The sequence below is a fragment of the Scyliorhinus canicula genome, chromosome 14 (assembly GCF_902713615.1).
Source record: "Scyliorhinus canicula chromosome 14, sScyCan1.1, whole genome shotgun sequence".
Taxonomy (NCBI): Eukaryota; Metazoa; Chordata; class Chondrichthyes; order Carcharhiniformes; family Scyliorhinidae; genus Scyliorhinus; species Scyliorhinus canicula.
In genome coordinates, this window is record NC_052159.1 from 96,514,700 (window position 1) to 96,521,102 (window position 6,403).

General features: G+C 50.4%; 1 non-coding gene across 1 annotated transcript; it reads left to right on the plus strand.

Moving 5' to 3' along the window:
- Positions 1–3,601: 3,601 nt before the first annotated feature.
- On the plus strand, positions 3,602–3,708 carry trnal-caa. Its single transcript has 2 exons — positions 3,602–3,638; positions 3,675–3,708. It is a non-coding gene; the product is annotated as a tRNA-Leu (tRNA).
- The last annotated feature ends 2,695 nt before the right edge of the window (positions 3,709–6,403 follow it).

The window sequence follows — 6,403 nt, forward strand, 5'->3', positions numbered from 1 at the left end:
CTCCAGCCATTGGAACTTTGGGACATGGATGCCCGGTTGGCTACATATACGGGGGGGGGGGGGGGCTTGATCATTGAAGGCACCACCCATGTGACCATGACGTATGCGAACCAGTCAGCATGCTTGCTGGGCCGCAATTGGCTGCGCCATCTAAAATTGGATTGGAACGTGTTTGCTGCACATACCCCTATGGCCCGGAAGGAGTGTGGACAAAATTCTCGACTTGACCATTTCTCGGTCTCTCGCATCGAGGATCTGCACGCCAAGCTCAGCACGGGAAAAATGATCACAAACTCAAAATGAGCTATGCATATCTGCAGCTGGTCCTGGATCTGGGCTCCCGGAGGTTCATCACCATCAACACCCACAGAGGGTTGCACAAATACACACGGTTGCTATTCAGAATTTTGTCGGCCTGCATGTGATGGAAAACATCCTATGGGAATTACCCAGGATGGCTGTATACCGGGAAGGCATCCTATACACCTGGGCCTCGGACAAGGAGCATTTGGAGAATCTGGCAGACGCCCTCTGATGGAGAAGTGCAATTTTAACGCCCATGAGGTCATCTATTTGGGATATCGGGTAGACAGGCACGATCTTCACCCAGTCAAAGACAAGGGGCTGGAATCTCTGTAGCCCGACACCGAAATCGTGATCGCTGATCGGGCGGAGAATGGATTCAGACACCGGAATCGGGGACAGGCGGCGGTTTGACTCCGGTTCGCCATGCTCCGCCCCCTCCAAATTGGTGTCATCGGGATGTGCGTCGTGCGACTTTGCAATGCCATTGGCACGTCATCGTCCAGCCTACCCACAATGCTCCCCCCACGATGGGCTGAGTTCCCGATGGCATGGGCCACGTATGGTCCCAGCGGTTGGGAACCTCACGTGACTCCTGCGGACAATGTGCAGCGCTGCACACAGATCCGGTATCTGGGCTGCTGGCCAGGGGAGCTTCTGCTAGGGGTGGGGGAGTGGTGGGGGGTGTACAGGTGTTAGGCTGTGGGATCGTGGTTGGCAGGTTAGGGTTCAAGCATGACGGTTGCCATGTTTTCTGGCACGACTGGTGCAGGTCGTCAGCCCTGCTCATGCGCAGCCCGGGACTCGGCGAATCTCCGGACGTTTTTGGCCTGATCCGCAGGCGTGTCCCGCGTCCCCGGTGCTAGCCCCTCACCGGTACCAGAATCAGTCAGGGGTTCTCGCTGATTTTCCTGTCGTGAAACTCCCGCGGATTCTCCTTTCTCGCCAGCAGTTAGCCTCAGGAACGGAGAATCCAGCCCAAGGTGCAGGCCATATGACTGGCTCCCATTAGTCCCATACCACAAGGTCAGACTGAGTTCTACTCTTTCTTAGGGCTGAACAATTACTGAGGAAAATTCATCCCCAACTTAGCCATGCTGCTCAACCTGCTCTACCAATTGTAGAAGAAAGGACACCAGGAGGAATGGGGCCCCCCCCCACCAGACGACGTACCAAGAGGTCAAGTGACGGTTCCCCTTCGACAAGCTGCTCACACATTCCGAGCCTGAAAAACCACTTCTCCTCACATGCAACGCTTTCCCTGGGGGCGTGGGGGCCATTCTCGCATAACGGATGTCTGACGGGTTGGAGCGGCCGATCGCTTTCGCGTGTCGCACACTTGCCAACGCCGAGCATAACTATGCACAGATTGAGAAGGAGGGCCTGGCTGTCGTGTTTACCATGAGGAAGTCCCACCTGTACATCTACGGCCATGCACTCACAGTCTATAGGGACCACAAGCCCCTGCTCAGCTGTTCAAGGAGGATTGTCTGATTACCCCGATCGCATTCACCAGGATTCAGCAGTGGCGGTTACTCCTGGCGGCTTATGAGCACACTTTGGAACACCGCCCGGGTACACGGATGCAGCATGCCAACACATTGAGCCGCCTGCACCTCTCCACAAGGCCGCCAGTGCCTGCCTCTGCCATGGAAGTCATAGCAGCCTTCCACTTCATGGGCTCTCTACCGATCATGGCATCAAAAAGTGGACCCAGGCGGATCAACGGCTATCCTGGGTCCAGCACATTGTCCAGTACGGAGCCCAACACAGAGCCCTGCCCGATGACCTTCAGACTTATACAAAGAAGCTACTGGAGCTTAGTATGGAGGATGGCATCTTGTTGCGGTGACTAGGGTAGTCATCCCAGAGTGTGATCATGCAGGACCTCCACAATGGACATCCACGGATGTCCAAGATGAAGATGGTTGCCCACAGCTACGTTTGGTGGCCCATGATAGACTCCAATATCAAGAAGATGGCCCAGCACTGTGACCCTGCCATTGAATCAGAGAATCAGGAGGCCCACCTGCTGCTCCGATACACCCTTGGGAGTGGGCTGGGAAACCAAGGTCCCGCGTCCACATAGACTTCTCCAGCCCATTCCAGGGAGTGACGTTCCTTGTCAAGGTGGACACCCACTGGAAGTGACTTGAAATCACAAGGTGCAGACCATAACCACAAAGGCGACCATGGACCAACTCAGGCACACGTTCAGTACCCATGGTATCTCCAAAGTGTTCGTGTCCGATAACGGCGCGGCTTTCACTAGCAGGGAGTTTGAGTTGTTCATGGTCTCAAACGGCGTCCAACATGTGTGGACTGTCCCGTATCACCTGGCGTTGAACGGGTTGTCCGAGCAGGTGGTCCAAATCTTCAAACTGGCCATGAAGAAGCGAACTGCCGCATCCTGGGAGTTACAGCTGCCTTGGCTCTTTGACAGGTACTGGACAACCACTCATGCCACCACGGAAGTCGCACTAGCGGACTGGCTAATGGGACATCGGCTCATGACATGCCTCAGTTTCGTCCTCCTGGACATTGGTGCACGTCTGGACCACTCAGGGACAGATGCTGGTCGGCGCTCACATCTGCACAACTTCAAGCCAGGGGACGTCGTCTACATTCAAATTTCGGGGATGGCCTCACATGGATCCCAAGCGTGATACTTAGCGCAACTGGTCCGGTCTCCTATTTGGTCTGGGTACAAGGATATGGAGCCAGTCGCCACTTGGACCTCAACCGCCGTCCCGCGCAGGAACCTCCAGAGCTGGCTCCAGATGCGCCGGTCCAGGACTGCCCACGGTCTTCGTCACAGCCGAGATCACTGCCTCGAATGCAGCTCAGATCAGCGCCCTGATCGCCGGCATCTCTGCCCATCAACATCCAAGAGGCTGAGACACCTAACACCTCCTCAGAGAACTCAAACACACTCTCTCCGACATGGACACTGGCCCACCCAATGTCCTCAAACTGCCACCACCTTACCTGCCCCACCACTCTCGCCTCGGCTCGCTTCACGGAAACAGAGGTCATTGATGCGATAAACTCCTCCCGGCCCAGCCCCATTGATGCCGGACCCTTTCTGCTCCCCAAGCGGACAAGAGGCCCTCCGCCTCAGTCAACGGACATGGACGTCTCTTCAGACTTGGGGGAGGGTGGGGAAAGGTTTTACAACCCCGCTGGGGGCCACAGAGTTTGCTCAATAATATTCCCAACATTTACCTCAGAGTATGAACTCCCCTGATAATTGGGAACAGGTTTCCCCTTAACAAGGGGGAACCTCTCAGTATAACTTGTCAGGATGGCCGAGTGGTCAAGGCGCCAGACTCAAGGAGTGTGTTTCCTTGCCTCCGTTTAAGCATGGTGATTTCTGGGGTGTGGTTTTAAATCCCACTCCTGACATTGCCCTTTTGGGCAGCATGGCAGCACAGTGGGTAAGCACAGTTGCTTCACAGCTCTAGGGTCCCAGGTTTGATTCCCGGCTTGGGTCACTGTCTGTGCGGAGTCTGCATGTTCTCCCCATGTCTGCGTGGGTTTCTTCCGGGTGCTCTGGGTTTCTCCCGCAGTCCAAAGATGTGCAGGTTCAGTGGATTGGCCATGATAAATTGCCCTTAGTGTCCAAAAAAGGTTGGGTGGGGTTACTGGGTTATGGGGATAGGGTGGAGGTGTGGTCTTAATTGGGGTGCTCTCCAAGGGCCAGTGCAGACTCGATTGGCCGAATGGCCTCCTTCTGCATTGTAAATTCTATAAAAACCCTGACCCGGGTGCCGATCATGATGGATGGCCCTTTAGGGAGAGGAGTTGTTTGCTTAGTGATTTTATGTGTACCTAAATAAACCTTAGTTCATTTCTATCCTACTGTGCATTCCTGTGTCTCTTCCATTGGATTATTCTCCATTAAAGGCAATTACATGTTTTTGCACATTAGTGGCAATTTCAAACCTAAATCTGTGTTGGGTCTCAGCCAACATTTTATGGATTCTAGTGATCAAACTTAATTGTTGGGCTTCCTTATGAAATCACTTGATCAGGCTCTTAAAGTGGCCTTGTTCCAACCAGGAATAAACATGAATACACAATACAGTGAACAATGAAAAGACTAGAGTGGAAAAGGGAAGAGGATGATAGTGAATCATCAAAGTTGCAGTTCCAGAGAAGAAGAAAGCTCAGAACTGAGCTGCCAGCTTGGGAACTTTCCAAACAGCTTTGAAGGCCATAAAGTTAACAAAGCCCTCGGGTAATTTTGAATTTAATTGTTCTTTGGCCAGTGAAGTTTGCACATTGGAATTTATTTGTTTTAAGTTGCAGAACAGAGCATCCATCATTTTAAGATTATTTTGAATCAGTAATAATGCATGGAAATTAGCAGCAGATTACCTCTGATCGAGAAATTAGAGGAAATGCAGTGGAGTGATATGTGATGGGATTATATAATTAAAACAGAAAGGAAGAATCTACAAGACATTGTGAGCCATAGCCTTGTTATATAGTGTAGACCTGTAGCAACATCAAGTAGCGATGGACTGGATTCTAATGGGATATGGATATGTGGAGTAATGTGAAAGGACAATATCAGGAACCAGCACATCGGAAATAAGTGAAGATTGTGAGACCATCGAAGACAGTAGCCAAGAAGAGATTAAAATGGTATGGTCATGTGTTGCAGAGAGAGCGAGAAAGAAGACATATGATAAGAACATAAGAACATAAGAACTAGGAGCAGGAGTAGGCCATCTGGCCCCTCGAGCCTGCTCCGCCATTCAATGAGATCATGGCTGATCTTTGGTGGACTCAGCTCCACTTTCCGGCCTGAACACCATAACCCTTAATCCCTTTATTCTTCAAAAAACTATCTATCTTTACCTTAAAAACATTTAATGAAGGAGCCTCAACTGCTTCACTGGGCAAGGAATTCCATAGATTCACAACCCTTTGGGTGAAGAAGTTCCTCCTAAACTCAGTCCTAAATCTACTTCCCCTTATTTTGAGGCTATGTCCCCTAGTTCTGCTTTCACCCGCCAGTGGAAACAACCTGCCCGCATCTATCCTATCTATTCCCTTCATAATTTTAAATGTTTCTATAAGATCCCCCCTCATCCTTCTAAATTCCAACGAGTACAGTCCCAGTCTACTCAACCTCTCCTCATAATCCAACCCCTTCAGCTCTGGGATTAACCTAGTGAATCTCCTCTGCACACCCTCCAGTGCCAGTATGTCCTTTCTCAAGTAAGGAGACCAAAACTGAACACAATACTCCAGGTGTGGCCTCACTAACACCTTATACAATTGCGACATAACCTCCCTAATCTTAAACTCCATCACTCTAGCAATGAAGGACAAAATTCCATTTGCCTTCTTAATCGCCTGTTGCACCTGTAAACCAACTTTCTGTGATTCATGCCCTAGCACACCCAGGTCTCTCTGCACAGCGGCATGCTTTAATATTTTATCATTTAAATAATAATCCCGTTTGCTGTTATTCCTACCAAAATGGATAACCTCACATTTGCCAACATTGTATTCCATCTGCCAGACCCTAGCCCATTCACATAACCTATCCAAATCCCTCTACAGACTTCCAGTATCCTCTGCACTTTTCGCTTTACGACTCATCTTAGTATCATCTGCAAACTTGGACACATTGCCCTTGGTCCCCAACTCCAATTCATCTATGTAAATTGTGAACAATTGTGGGCCCAACACGGATCCCTGAGGGACACCACTAGCTACTGATTGCCAACCAGAGAAACACCCATTAATCCCCACTCTTTGCTTTCTATTAATTAACCAATCCTCTATCCATGCTACTACTTTAGGTCAGTGATAGAGATGGGACTGCCAGGAAGAAGGAGAAGTGGAAGGCCTAAAGCCAGATGGAAAGATGCAGTTAGGACAGGCTTAAATACACCAGAACTGGAAGAGGAATGAGTTGACAGGACGAGATGGAGAAGGGTGGTCAACCAGCATTGTGGCAACCCCAGGTAAAACGGGGGAAGCTGAAAGGAGAAGGCAAAGACAAAGAAGACTGTATGGTGGCTGAAGTGTAACATTTATTGGGCATATTATAGGGAAGCATCTTTCCCTCATTCAGCAGCTC